This window comes from Prosopis cineraria, unplaced genomic scaffold, assembly GCF_029017545.1.
Source record: "Prosopis cineraria cultivar Desert tree isolate PC_DT_omini unplaced genomic scaffold, ASM2901754v1 PC12, whole genome shotgun sequence".
NCBI classification, from domain to species: Eukaryota; Viridiplantae; Streptophyta; class Magnoliopsida; order Fabales; family Fabaceae; genus Prosopis; species Prosopis cineraria.
In genome coordinates this window covers 15,111,026-15,125,209 of record NW_026555343.1, presented here as the reverse complement: position 1 = coordinate 15,125,209, position 14,184 = coordinate 15,111,026, and the positions used below count along the sequence as shown (strand labels likewise).

Sequence of the window (14,184 nt, the reverse complement as noted above, 5' to 3'; positions counted from 1 at the left end):
GTAAATTATGATATTGATGTCAATTTGGGTTTCTTCAGTTCAACTAGGATCATAGTTCTTAAATTTCTACACGAATCAAGATGAAGAAAAGGAAGTTTTCCAATCATTGACTCAAACCATTGTCAAACCAAACCCTACTAAGCGAATATGGAGGTACTTAATGGCAAAACGGGCCAATCTAGTATTTCACAATAAAGTGATAGACGAAATTGCCATTAAATGACTTATTAGCAGATTAATAGATCACTTCAAAATGGCATATACATCACACATCCTGGATCAAGTAAAAACTCTAGGGTTTCGACAAGCTACTATTACATCCATTTCATTAGGAATTGATGATCTTTTAACAATACCTTATAAGGGATGGCTAGTACAAGATGTTGAACAACAAAGTTTGATTTTAGAAACACCATCATTATGGGAATGTGCATGTGGTAGAAAAATTACCCCAATCTATTGAGATATGGTATGCTAGAAGTGAATATTTGTGACAAGAAATGAGTCCTAATTTTAGGATGACTGACCCTTTTAATCTAGTCCATATAATGTATTTTTGGGAGCTAGAGGAAATGCATCTCAAGTACACCAATTAGTAGGTATGAGAGGATTAATATCGGATCCACAAGGACAAATGATTGATTTTCCCATTCAAAGCAATTTACGTGAAGTACTGTCATTAACAAAATATATCATTTCTTGCTACGGAGCCCGTAAAAGAGTTATAGATACTACCATACAACATTAGATGCTGGATATCTGACACGTAGACTTGTTGACGTGGTTCAACACATTATTTACATAGAACGGATTGTGGCACCATTCAAGGGATTTTTATGAGTCCTAAAAATAGGATGATGCTAAAAAATTTTGATACAAACATTAATTGGTCGTGTATTAGCAGATGATATATATATAGGTTCACAATGCATTGCCATTCGAAATCAACATATTGGGATTGGACTTGTCAATCAATTCATAACCTCTCAAACACAACTAATATCTATACGAATCCCCTTTACTTGTTAGAGTACACCTTGGATTTGCTAATTGTGTTATGGCCGGAGTCCTACTCATGGTGACCTGGTGGAATTAGGAGAAGCTGTAGGTGTTATTGTGGGTCAATCTGTTAGAGAACTGAGTACTCAACTAACATTAAGAACTTTACATACTGGTAGAGTATTCATAAGGGTACTGTGAAAGATATATGAGCCCCCTCTAATGGAAAAATCAAATTCAATGAGGATTTAGTTCATCTAACACGTACACGTCATAGGCACCCTACTTTTCTATGTTATATAGACTTGTATATAACTATTGAAAGTGAAAATATTCTACATAACATTGCTGTTCCAATAAAAAGTTTTCTATTAGTTCAAAACAATCAATATGTAGAATCAGAACAAGTGATTGCTGAGATTCATGTAGGAACATACACTTTTAATTTTAAAGAGAGGGTTCAAAAACATATTTATTCTGACTTAGAGGGAGAGATGCATTGGAGTATTGATGTATAGCATGCACCCGAATTTACATATAGTAATGTCCACATCTTACCAAAAACAAGTCATTTATAGATATTATCAAGAAGGTCGTGCAAGTTCAGTGTAATCTCTTTTTTACTCAACAAGGATCAAGATCAAATGAGCATTCATTTCTTTCTACTAGAGGAAGATTTATTTCTAACCTTATAGTAAGTAATGATCAAGTTCAAGTACGACACAAATTCTTTAGTTCAAATCCTTTTGATAAAAAAAAAGCAAGATTCCTTATTATTCAAGGTTTAATTGAATCCTACTGTATAGGTCATTTTAATTGCATATCCTGCTATTCAGGGGGGATATAGTGAAATTGGTAAACGCTACAGAATTGAGCCTTGGTATGGTGCTTCAACTATAGCTAGGTCTAGAGGGAAGTTATGAGCATTACGTTCATGCACAACTTCCATACTAAGGTTAGCTCAGTTAATAATATCAGCCCAGGTATTAATTACACAACCTTGCCTATCAACTACTAATTGGTTGAAATTGAAATGATTTAAATTGAAAGCCATAGTACTGATACCTAATGTGGTAAACTAGATACCTACTATAGGCCAAGCAGCCAGGAGGAAATGTAAAGAATGAGAATTGTTTAAACTAGCATATTAAAAGATCAATCGGCCAAAATAACCACGAGTAGCTACAATATTATAGGTTTCTTCCTTTGGACCAAATTTGTAACCTTCATTAGTAAATTCATTTTTTGTGGTTTCCTTGATCAAACTAGAAGTTACTAAGGAACCATGCATAGCATTGAATAGGGAGCCACAATATACCAGCTACGCCTACCATGTGAAATGGATGAATAAGAATATTGTGTTCATCCTAAAATACAATCATAAAGTTGAAAGTACTAGAAATTCCTAGAGGCATACCATCAGAAGAGCTTCCTTGAGCAATTGGATAAATCAAGAAAACAATGGTAGTAGCTGCAACAGGAGCTGAATATGCAACATCAATCTAAGGGCATATACCTAAATGAAAACTTAGTTCCCACTCATGACCCATGTAACAAGCTATACCAAGTAAGAAGTGTATAACAATTAGTTCATAAGGACCGCAAGAGTATAACCATTCATTAACGGATGCCACTTCCTATATCAGATAAAAGTGCAAACCTATAGCCACGTAGGTAGGAATAATGGCACCAAAAATAATATTGTTTCCACAAAGTAGAGATCCGAAAATAGGCTCATGAATACCATCAATATCTATTGGAAGGGTAGCAATGAAAGCAATAATAAATATAGAAGTTGCAGTCAATAAGGTAAGGATCATCAAAACACCAAACCATCCAATGTAAAGATGATTTTCAGTGCTGGTTATTTGATTATAGAAGTGACCTCATAGGCTTTCGCTCTCGCGTCTTTCTAAAATTGCAGTCATGGTAAAATCTTGGTTTATTTAATCATTAAGGACTCCCAAACACACAAATTCACTATAACTAGAGAATTGAAGGCTTGTTATTCAACAGTATAACATGACTTATATACTGGTGTCAACTAATACCAATGTCCATAGGATACTCTTACTCATTTAGATTTCTCAGAATTCTCATTTTCTTTTACCTCATTTCATTCATTCAAAATAAAAAATAAAAAAATTTAAATTTATTAAAAAATTTCTATATATTTATATACATATGACATGATACATATGACTTGGATATATTAAGTATAATGGGTTGCCCGGGATTTGAATCCGGAACTAGTTGGATGGAGTAGATAATTTTTTTGTTAATCTAATTAAACATTAAACCACAAAATAAAAAAAAATCCCTCCCCAAGCCGTGCTTGCATTTTTCATTACACACGGCTTTCTTTATGTATACATCTAAATTGATTTCATATTTCATAATAGAATAGAAATGAATGAATTCTTTTTTTCTCTTTTACTCATTTAAAGATATTTTCCATTTATAAAGTATGATAACTAGCTATTCATGATTGACCAAATCATTGATGAAAATCAAAAATATCCAAATACCAAATCTGACCTCTATATAACCTCTGCAAAGTAGAAGAAGCTCTTGAAAAGATCAAAGAACAAATATCTTCTTCCTCTGTAAAGAATTCTTCCAATAATTCAGAACCTAATATTTTCAAAAAAAACCTGTACATTACTTTTGTATTTATGTGTCAAAGTTTTAATACAAGAAAGCTGAAGTATATATTTAATTCTATACAAACTCTTTTTTTTTAGGATCTGTTATAATAATGAGAACAATTTCTGCATATCTACAAAAATCTATTAATAATATCAAAATCAAATAAATCAACCCAGACCGGCTTACTAATGGGATGTCCTAATACATTACAAAATTTTGCTATAGCCAATGATCTAATTAGAGGAATAATTGGAATTATTGTATCAAACTTTTTCATAAGATTTTTCATTATAAATGACTTTTCTAACATTTGACTTCATAGATTTAGCCGAACATTTGAAAAATAACCCAAAAAGTAAAATGAATGCTTAGATAATTGGTTTATATGGATCTTTCCTGGTTAAGACTAAACATAAAAATGACATTGCCATAAATAGATAAGATAATACTTCTACTTTTTCATCAAAAAGGGCGTATTCCTTGAAGCCAGAATAGATTTTCCTTGATATCTAACACAATGAATCAAAGGGTCCTTGAAGAACAAGAGAGTGGACTAAAAATCCTTATCAAAGACTTCTACAAAATGTTCTATTTTTGCATAGAAATAGATTCTCTCAAAAAGGACTCCAGAAGATGTTAATCGTAAATAAGAAGATTTGTTACAGAGAAAAAGAAAGATGGATTCGTATTCACATACATAAAAATTATATGGCAACAGGAAAAATATTAGATTATTTTTTGAAAAAAAGTAGAAATCCCTTTTTTTGGAGTAACAAGACTATTCCAATTACAATACTCATAAAGAAAGAGCCTTAATAAATGAAAGGAAAAGGCATCTTTCACCCAGTATCAAAGGGTTTGAATCAAGATTTCTAGATGGATAGGGTAGGGTATTTGTACATTTGACACATAATTTAAATATGGAATTTTTTCCTCAAAAAAAGGAAATGTTGAATGAATTGATTGTAAATTATAGGATTTTATGATTTTTGCCTCCTCTAAGGAAGAAATTAATTGTAGGGAAAATGGAATTTCCACATTGATGGCAAGACCCTCAGATATTATTTGAGAATACAAATTCTTGTTGTACCCTCAAAATGGATTTTTGTTAGAATCATTAGCAGAAATAATCAAATGATTCTGTCAACCTAGATTTTGCACCAAAATGGAACTATTTAAACCATGATCGTAAGTGCATAAATATACTCCCAAAAAATAAGTGGGTATAGAAAGTCATGTTAACGAGATCTTTCTAGTCCTAAATATACTTGAAATTCCTCCATTTTTTAAATTCAATTTAGGCCAAGGATCAAAGATTTATTAGGTTCTCAGATAATATATAGTGCGATACAGTCAAAATAGGGTATTCTATTCTAATAAAAAAGAAATAGATACCTAGAAAACAAGTAAGGCTCATCAACAGACTCTCTCTACTCACATTTTTTTTTCATCTAATTGTTTTATGTTCATTCCAGGATAACAAGATAGTTAGAAATTATTTATTTTCTCAACCCAATAGCTCTTTTGATTTTTGGAAAAAAAATCTTTATCAATATACTCTTTCTTCTACACATTTACCACCACCCCATAATATAATGGAGAATAGCAAATAGTTAGGATTCATAACAAAAATCAATAATCCATTCATGGGAAAAGCTTTTCCCACATCAAGTACTAATATTTTGATTTTTAACGTATAATTAGATGGAGTAACCATTCAAATTCAAAATGAAAGCTTGTTCCTTTTTGTTTTCATATAATTGGAGCCACCAAACTCTATCCATTTATTAATTCAACTCAACTGTGAATTTATTTTGTTATGAGCCAAGAATTCAAGCATGAATGTGGGTCCGATCCAATAATAATGAAACATTTTTAGAATTCTCCATTGATATGACATGCTGCTTTTTCCATTCATTCCTTTCTAAATCAGTCGTGGTCTTACAAACTCTACCAATGGTATGGACAAATCCATTGCTTCATAAAAATATGTAAAAATTTGAGTCACACTTAAAAGCTGAGTACTCTACCATTGAGTTAGCAACTCTAAAAAAATAAACCACAAAAGTCAATTACTAAGATGTGTAGATACAACTACAATCAAAATAAATAAAAAGATTAAATTGGATTGGATAACAAAAAAAATATTTCATTAAAATCTAAAATCCAGAAAAAATATTTTAAAATACAAGAGAATGTTCTCATATAAGAATGTTCAGATCATATTAAAATACAAGAGATTTTCTTAGATAACAGATAAAAAAATAAAATAACAATTTATAGACCACCTCTTTATCTCCTATATTATACACTATTCTCATTTTATTTATTTATTTATTTAAAAATATTTATTTAATCTATTTATATTCTAATATTTTGAATTTCTAATTTAGATTAGAACATTATTATTGTATATATATATTCTATTATTTATTTGAATTATATATATATATATATTATTTATAAATATTATCTATAAAGTTGAAATTTTACATTAGAAAGAAAAGAATTTTTTAATTGACAATTCAAAAAAGGTATTTCTTTAATAAAAAAAAAGAACTTCTTTTCTCCTTGCTATCACATAAAATCCAACGAACCCATCTTTTTATTTTTTATGAAGTAAAAAAATCATATGGAATGGGAATAAACTGATCCATTTATTCATGATTGAATTATATTTAGTTGATACACTGTTATTAATATTAATGTTGAAAAAAAGAATACAATGGAGAAAATAAATGAATTGAAAACTTAACAATTTAATAAATACCAATCCAATTTAATTTAATTCAATCAAATTATAAATTCTAATAAAATACGAATAATAAAAAATAAGAAATACTAAGAAAAGAAAAGTCAAATGATTATAAAATTAGAATATATATATATATAATAAATATAATTAAAGATTAAAGTATTAAATTCATTTAATTTTTAAATTTCAAAATAAAAAACCAAGCACTTTATTAACACTAGATAAATAATCAATATAGATATAAAAAAGGCGCATGCAAAAATGAAAGAAAAATGTAGAGATGGCAATTAATAAGAATTCAAAAATAGAATAATTCAATCAATATAATATAAATAGAATGAGAAAGCTTAACTTAACCCCTTTTCTTTTTCAATTTCTTCAGAGAATTCTAACAAAAACTAGCTCATTGAGGATAAAGTATTTATAGAACCAATTACTTCATTTATTACTTAATTTATTCATTTGCCCATTTTTATATTATCAATAAAAATGGATTTTTGTAGTTATAAAAAAATAGCATTCTATGGCAGCAATAGCAATAGGAAATCAAAAATTAGAAAAAATTAGGTATGAATAGAATGAGAGAGCCAGGGGGGATAAGAGAGAAAAGAATTATATAAATCTATGTAAAAGTCATCCATACCCTCTTTTTTATTTTATTTATTAATTTTTTTAATTGAAATTGAATTTCGTTTGTTGATTAGGATTAAGTTCCATAAAAACACCCACCTTTTTTGAAATATCCTGAATAGTTCCTATAGGTTGAGCACATTTTTTCAAGGAAATAAAATAATAGGAATATTTAAATAGGTTTGATTCTTTATAAGATAATAAAAACCCACTCTCTGAAGATCTCTCCCCTCTCTTTAGAATCAAACATCAATTGCAATGATTCAATAAATGGCTCATTGGGATAGATATAGATAAATAATACACCCCTTAGAAACATATAATAGGTTTTTTCCTCGTACAGCTCAAGAAAATTTGAAATTATGTCTATGTATAGAATTATGATGTCAAATATATTCATAAAATTATCAAATCAATTAGACTCTAATTTAAATTAAATACTTTTTTCTTATTCTTTCTTGAAAAAGAAATCACTTGTATTCGCAATCTTATAACTCAAGTTGGATAACTCTCAAATAACTTAAAGGAAAACAAAACCTTTAGTTAGGTATTTTATCTCATTTATTGAGCGGTCTCTACCTCCTTTCTTGTCCGTCCCCTTTAGAATCCTTTGTTTGTCTTTAGTCAGTCTAATAGAGTTGTTGAGACAATTGAAAACGGTATTTACTTGTTCCACGATCCGTTAGCTTTTTCTTGAATCATTGGGTTTAGACATTATTTTGAGGATCTTTAATCATTTCAAAAATGACAGCAACATACCAATTTTTTTTATCTCTTTCCATCAAAGAATCATACAAATAAATGGTTGATTCCCCCAGATCCACTTTTGATTGAAATAATTTTACCAATTCCAACAAAGTTTACTTTTTTTTAAACTTGCTTGAATTGGATCCTTTTGATTTCTACAGTGAAAATATACTTACGAAGTTGTTCTAACTTATTAATTTTCACTAACCCTAAAAACTTGCCCCCGAGAAATGAATCAACTTAAGCTCCATCATGTACTATTTTCATCCTCAAACCCTTTCTCCTCCTCGAAGAAAGAAATACGAGTGAAATAGAACAAGTAATGTCAAGAAATAGCACCTTCATTTCTATATAACAGAAAAATGGTGGATGTAAGAATCCATGGATAATGTAATCATGTTTTTCAAGTCGCACATTGCTTTTTACCACATCATGTATATCATCACATCTCTCTAGTTTGGAGCCGGCATATAATTGATTCAATTCTGAAATCATGAATAGCCATTAATTCAATTGATACATAATAATTCATATTTTTTTCTTTTATATGAATGGAAAATTTTTAAAGTAAAGAAGCATAAAAAAATTCAATTGGTATGATCTAGATTTTATTGGTATGATCTAACCAATTCAATTGTTTACTTATTCAATGTTTTAATTTCAATGAGTGAATTCTCAAGTTCAACCAACTCATTTTCAAAATATCAAGTGGATTTGCTCTATTAGTCCTCCAGGGTCAATTTTCTACCATGAACTATTTGTGTCAATGGACGATCCAAAACTTAAGATAATGGGTGTAATCTAAAAAAAGATTTATAAGTGGTTGTTAATGGAGTTGAAGTCACCAAATTTTGAGGAGTCAATAACAATTTATACCTAATTTCTCCATATATAGTTCCTTTAACCATATTTTCTAAATGAACAAGAGCCAATCCAAATTGATCTTGTAAGAGATCTGCTATGGAACAATATGTTTATTTTTCATATGATTAATATCATCAAGTGTACCCATTTCAAATTTCATTCCAATTAAATGATCTGCAGCTGTTAATTTATCTCATGGTAATAAAAATGAATTGTTCTAAGGTACATCAATATTCAGTCTTCGGTTCATATTTCATCGACCAATTCTTCCTAATTCCCATCTTTATTGATTTTTTTTTGTAATTCCTTACATAAGGATTTAGAAAATACTAGATCTCCGCCCACACAAGCAAATTGTTGATAAAACTCTAAAATAGCATTTTCTTTTGACCTGATCTTTTTTTTTCTCCTTATCATTCAGGAAAGACAAGAGAATCTCAGGGTAGCAAACATCCTCTAGAATTTCCCTTAAATTCAAACCCAAAGCTGATGATAGAACTAAAATAGAAATTTTCTATTTCCTACTCACATGAGCCCATATCCTTGTTATTCTATCAATCTCTAATTCTAATCTACCTTCCCAATCTAATATTATGGTGCTAGTATAGACCAAAATTCCATTATGGTTTAATTTTGAACGGTAATAGACCGTGGCTTTGCAATATTTGATTGATTACAATTCTATATATTCCATTTATTATAGAAGTTCCTAAGGAATTCATTAGAGGAATGTTTTCAATAAAAATTGTTTGTTCTTGGATATCCCTACAGGTTTTCCAAATTAATCCCACGGATACATATAATTCAGAGGAATATGTGAGTGAGTCATATGCAATTTTTTCTTTTATCAAGTGTTCTACTAATTGATACGTTTTCACAAATAATTGAAATTCAATTTCTTGATCTGTATCTTTAATTTTTGGAAACTTAGAAAGTTCTTCTGTTAAGCCCTGATCAATGAGCCTACAAAACCCTTCAATTTGTATCTGATTCAACCTGAGTATTATAGACATTCTTGTTGCATTTACACCCTTAAGCATTTTAACTTTTCCCATTTATAGAAAATATCTCACTATTTGCTCCCATTCTTCATTGGATCATATGAATCGATTTAGAAATAATGGAATTTCTATTTTTTTATTGAATTACAAGAAATTTTACTTAACTCCGCATATGGAATGTATGAAATACCTATTAACAGAGGAATAAATAGAGCAATAAATTTATACTCAAATTGAAATTTGCAACAAACGGATAGAATATAAATTCTAAATAGAAAGGAATTGAAAAATTCCACATAAACTTATGGAGTTTTTTAAAGAATATCCAAACCAAAAATGGATTCCATTTCTACCATTATTATTATATTCCATGTTCCAATCCAATTCGATTGGATACCAGTAAAATAAATGAATTGGGAATTTGATCTATTCAATGAGATAAAGACCTAATAATCATAAATAATATAGAATTTCTTTTTTTAGCACTCAAACTTTTCATCGATTCAATTGTTCAAAAAAGAATTCAAATTTGCAAAGAAGAGAGAAAATTTTACCTATTTTTTTTAGTAGAATCTATAGAATAGAATTGAGGTATGTAATAAGGCTTAGATTTATTAAACATGCACAGATATAACTCTAGTCTAGCTATAGTTATCTATATAGATGTTTCCTCCTTTATTGCAGTCCTATTCATTCGGAACAACACATGTCTGTCGTGTTAAATTTTTATTTTCTATTCAATATATTTAATGACTATTTAATGAAAAATTGTAAAAAAAATGCAAGTAAAAAACTTTTTTGAAAATTCCCTTCTTTTTGAAAATTCCCTTCTTATAGGCATTATATACGGATAAGCTACCTGATTAGATAATATTTATGTAACAATTTATGTTTTAGGGTTTACATATACTGATAATTGCTGTTATAATTGAATTGGGATTCTTTTCTTGAAAAATAAATATTGATTAGTTATGTCTCAATTTAGAATTTCTTATCTCATTAGGAAAAAACTATTTTTTTAATTAAAATTGAGGAATCATTCATGAATTAAATTAATATTTAATGGTTCCAATTTGTCTTGAATTTTCACTTTTTTGACTGAAAATGCATTGTTTTTTTTTAAAAAAAGGTGTAGGGAAGGGGCTCTTTTAAGATCTAAGAATGGGATTAAGGAAAACAGAATCAAAGATACAAACAAATAAAAAAAAGAAGTTTAGAACTCCCTTTTTTAGTTTTTGGGGGTATTCTCATATATTTTTTTATATCATTTTGGCGACATGGCCAAGTGGTAAGGTAAGGGACTACAAATCAAATCGTTAATTATACCCATAATTAATATACATAAAATTAATATGACAGGAAGTGTGTTTCCAGTGTTGGATGGGTGAGTAACGCATAAGAACCTACCTTTGGGAGGGGACTAATAGTTGGAAATGGCTGCTAATACACCGTAGGCTGAGGATTAAAAGAAGGAATCTGCTCGAGGAGGGGCTCACGTCTAATTAACTAGTTGGTGAGGCAACAGCTTACTAAGGCAATGATCAATAGCTAGTTCGAGAGGATGATCAGCCATATTGGGACTGAGACATGATCCAAACTCCTACGGGAGGTAGCAGTAGGGAATTTTTTATAATAGGTTAAAGCTTGATGGAGCAATGCCATGTGGAGGTAGAAGGCCTATAGGTCATTAACTTCTTTTCCTGGAGAAGAAGGAATAGTAGTATATAGGGAATAAGCATCAGCTAACTCTGTGCAAGCAACTGGGGTAAGATAAAGGATGCAAGTGTTATTCGAAATGATAGGACGTAAAGCATCTATATGTGGTTTTTTAAGTTTGTTGTCAAATCCCATGGCTTAAGCCCGGACAAGCAGTAGAAACTACCAAGCTAGAGTACAATAGGGGCAGAGGGAATTTTTGATAGAGTGGTGAAATTCATAGAGATAAAAAAGAATACTAACGGCAAAAGCACTCTGCTAGGCTGACAGATACTGAGAGACGAAAGTTAGGGTAGAGAATAGGATTAGATACCCTAGTAGTCCTAGACGTAAATGATGGATACTAGGCACTATACGTATCGACTCGTGCAGTGTTGTAGCTAATGTGTTAAGTATCCTGCCTAAGGAGTACGTTTGCAAGAATGAAACTTAAAGGAATTGGCAGGGGCCTGTACAAGCGGTAGAGCAAGTGGTTTAATTCGATGTAAAGCAAAGAACCTTACCAAGGCTTGACATGCCCTAAATCCTCTTGAAAGAGAAAGGTGCCTTCGGGAATGTGGACATAGGTGGTGCATGGCTATCGTTAGCTCGTGTTGTAAGGTGTAACATCCAAAAAAATTTAACTATGGTTTATTAGCCTAACGAGATTAATTAGTAAGTTAATGATGTGTGTGGCCAGAGGGATTTAACTTGGCATAATTGTTATGATTTCAGCCTTAGAAGTGAGTCTAGATCGATAGCGGGCCACCCGAGCAAGGAAAGAGAAAGAAAAAGTGAAGAATTATTCTCTGTGCTACATGCTACGATGCATGGTTGGTCCATCATGGCACACGAAAACAAATTTAAATGTAATAGACTCCTCTGTGCCATGCGCCACGGTGGAGGGCAGCGTGTGCCACAGTGCATGGGCAAAATTTTTAATAAATTAGATCACATTTGTATGAGAAAACAGAAGAGAAGGAGAAGAAGAAAAAGAAGAGAATGCTGGGCTCTACTAGGGCATGCATTTTGGCTTCCATTGTTGACATTTTAAAGCTCCCAAACACTCAAGGTAGGTTATCTAAGTCTCATTCTTCCTTTTCTCCCTCATTTATGATGATTTATGGTAGGGTTTGAGTTGGGAATATGGATTTTCAGTCCATAGGAGTATGAATCTGATTCTATTGGTTAAAATAAGTATAATGGGAGTTATTTAATGTATTGAAACACTGCATTGATGATTTTGGAAGTGGTTGATCCATAGGAGCATTTATTATCCAAAAAATTGATATTTATGAGGTAGTTGAGAGAGGTTAATGTGTATTAATGATGGTTTAAGGTGTTATTAATGATAATGTGTATTAATAAAATTTAATGAGCTCATTGGGTATGAATGGGTAGTGATTATGAGTTGATAAAAATAGGTGTGTGGAGTTTTATGTTGATTAAATTTCAAGAGTTAGACAATGATGACAGTCTTATAGTATGGTTGTAGAGAGGTTCATTTTTGGCATCATTCAAGCTTATTGAAGCTTTGAAAAGTTGGTATAGTGAGAGGTAAACCTTTAACCTTTGAAAGATTTAAGGTAACCGAGAGAAATTTAATCTTTATATTTGAATATTAATTGTGTTTATGAAATGTGAATTATGAGTTAAATTAATGATGCATATTGGCAAAGTGTTTGATTGTGAAATGGTTTTTAGAAAGAAAATGTTGATTTGCCACTCTTGGTGTTTTATAAATTGATTGTAATTTATTACTAAGGTAGAGAATTATGATGAATTATGTGTTAAATTGTGAAGTATTTGAGTTATACGAGTTCATGTATTTTGAATTGATTGTTAAAATATATTATATAAGAAATGTGCATAGCATGATCATTAGCGAGAGTTCGCCTAAGGAAAGGAGTAGATTGGTTGAAAATTCACGTGATATTGGCAGAGACCATTAGAATTAGGAACTAGTTGTGGCACCGACTGTTGGAATCGGTAGGTAGCCCTTGTCCCATGGTTGATTCGGGACTATCCTACTTATTTTATAAGGGACTTGAACCTAACTAGTCTTTACCAGTTCATGAGGAGGTTATATTAAGGGTACGACACCCCACAGTTGTTAGTATTGGAGGAAATTAGATTACATAAGTGAGCGAGTTAACCCTGGCCTAGTAGCTCCTCACAAGTGGAAGGTTGGGTTAGTTCGTAAATGATATAGCCACGTGATAGTCACTGGTTTCATATTGGAGGTAACAGGAGGATATAAGGTTAGCATATAATCATGCATATAAGTTCAGCCACATGGTTGTTAGTTTTATGGTCCGACGTGTGCTGAGGGCGTATGGTTATTATTTTTGCGACCCTTTGTTATGTTTTTGTTAAATAACATGATAAATGTTTTATGACAAGTCTGGTCACATGGTTGTTAGTTTTGTGACCCATGGCTGAGTATTATGTGATATATGTGCTTATTTTCCTAATTATATCTATTTACAACTGATATGCAACTGTATAGGTTAAGTGAAACTTGGTTATTGAGTGGTTGTACTCACCCCTCAATTCTCAATATTTTTAGGACCTAGCTCATTGGATTTGAGTTAGGAAAAACATACAGAGGCTTAGGATTTGTGGAGTAATCCTTTATATGCCTCTCTTTTGTTACTTTCATATGTATTTGTTAATGTAATTGCCAACTAGGATCATTTGACGTGCTTTATACATTACTTGCATGATTTTATGTATAATTAGTATATTTTGTGCCCTGGGTTAGTGAGTTTTGGTTGTGAATCCGTGGATAGGGCCAAAATACTTGTGTAAGTAGAAACATATGTATTTTGAGAAATTTGGAAT

General features: G+C 30.7%; 3 pseudogenes; 1 reads left to right on the top strand and 2 right to left on the bottom strand.

The window, feature by feature from the left end:
* The first annotated feature begins 160 nt into the window (after positions 1 to 160).
* LOC129289159 (DNA-directed RNA polymerase subunit beta''-like) lies at positions 161 to 1,846 on the top strand (annotated as a pseudogene).
* A 15-nt stretch (positions 1,847 to 1,861) lies between these two features.
* LOC129289158 (photosystem II protein D1-like) lies at positions 1,862 to 2,939 on the bottom strand (annotated as a pseudogene).
* A 538-nt stretch (positions 2,940 to 3,477) lies between these two features.
* LOC129288031 (maturase K-like) lies at positions 3,478 to 4,931 on the bottom strand (annotated as a pseudogene).
* Between the last annotated feature and the right edge of the window lie 9,253 nt (positions 4,932 to 14,184).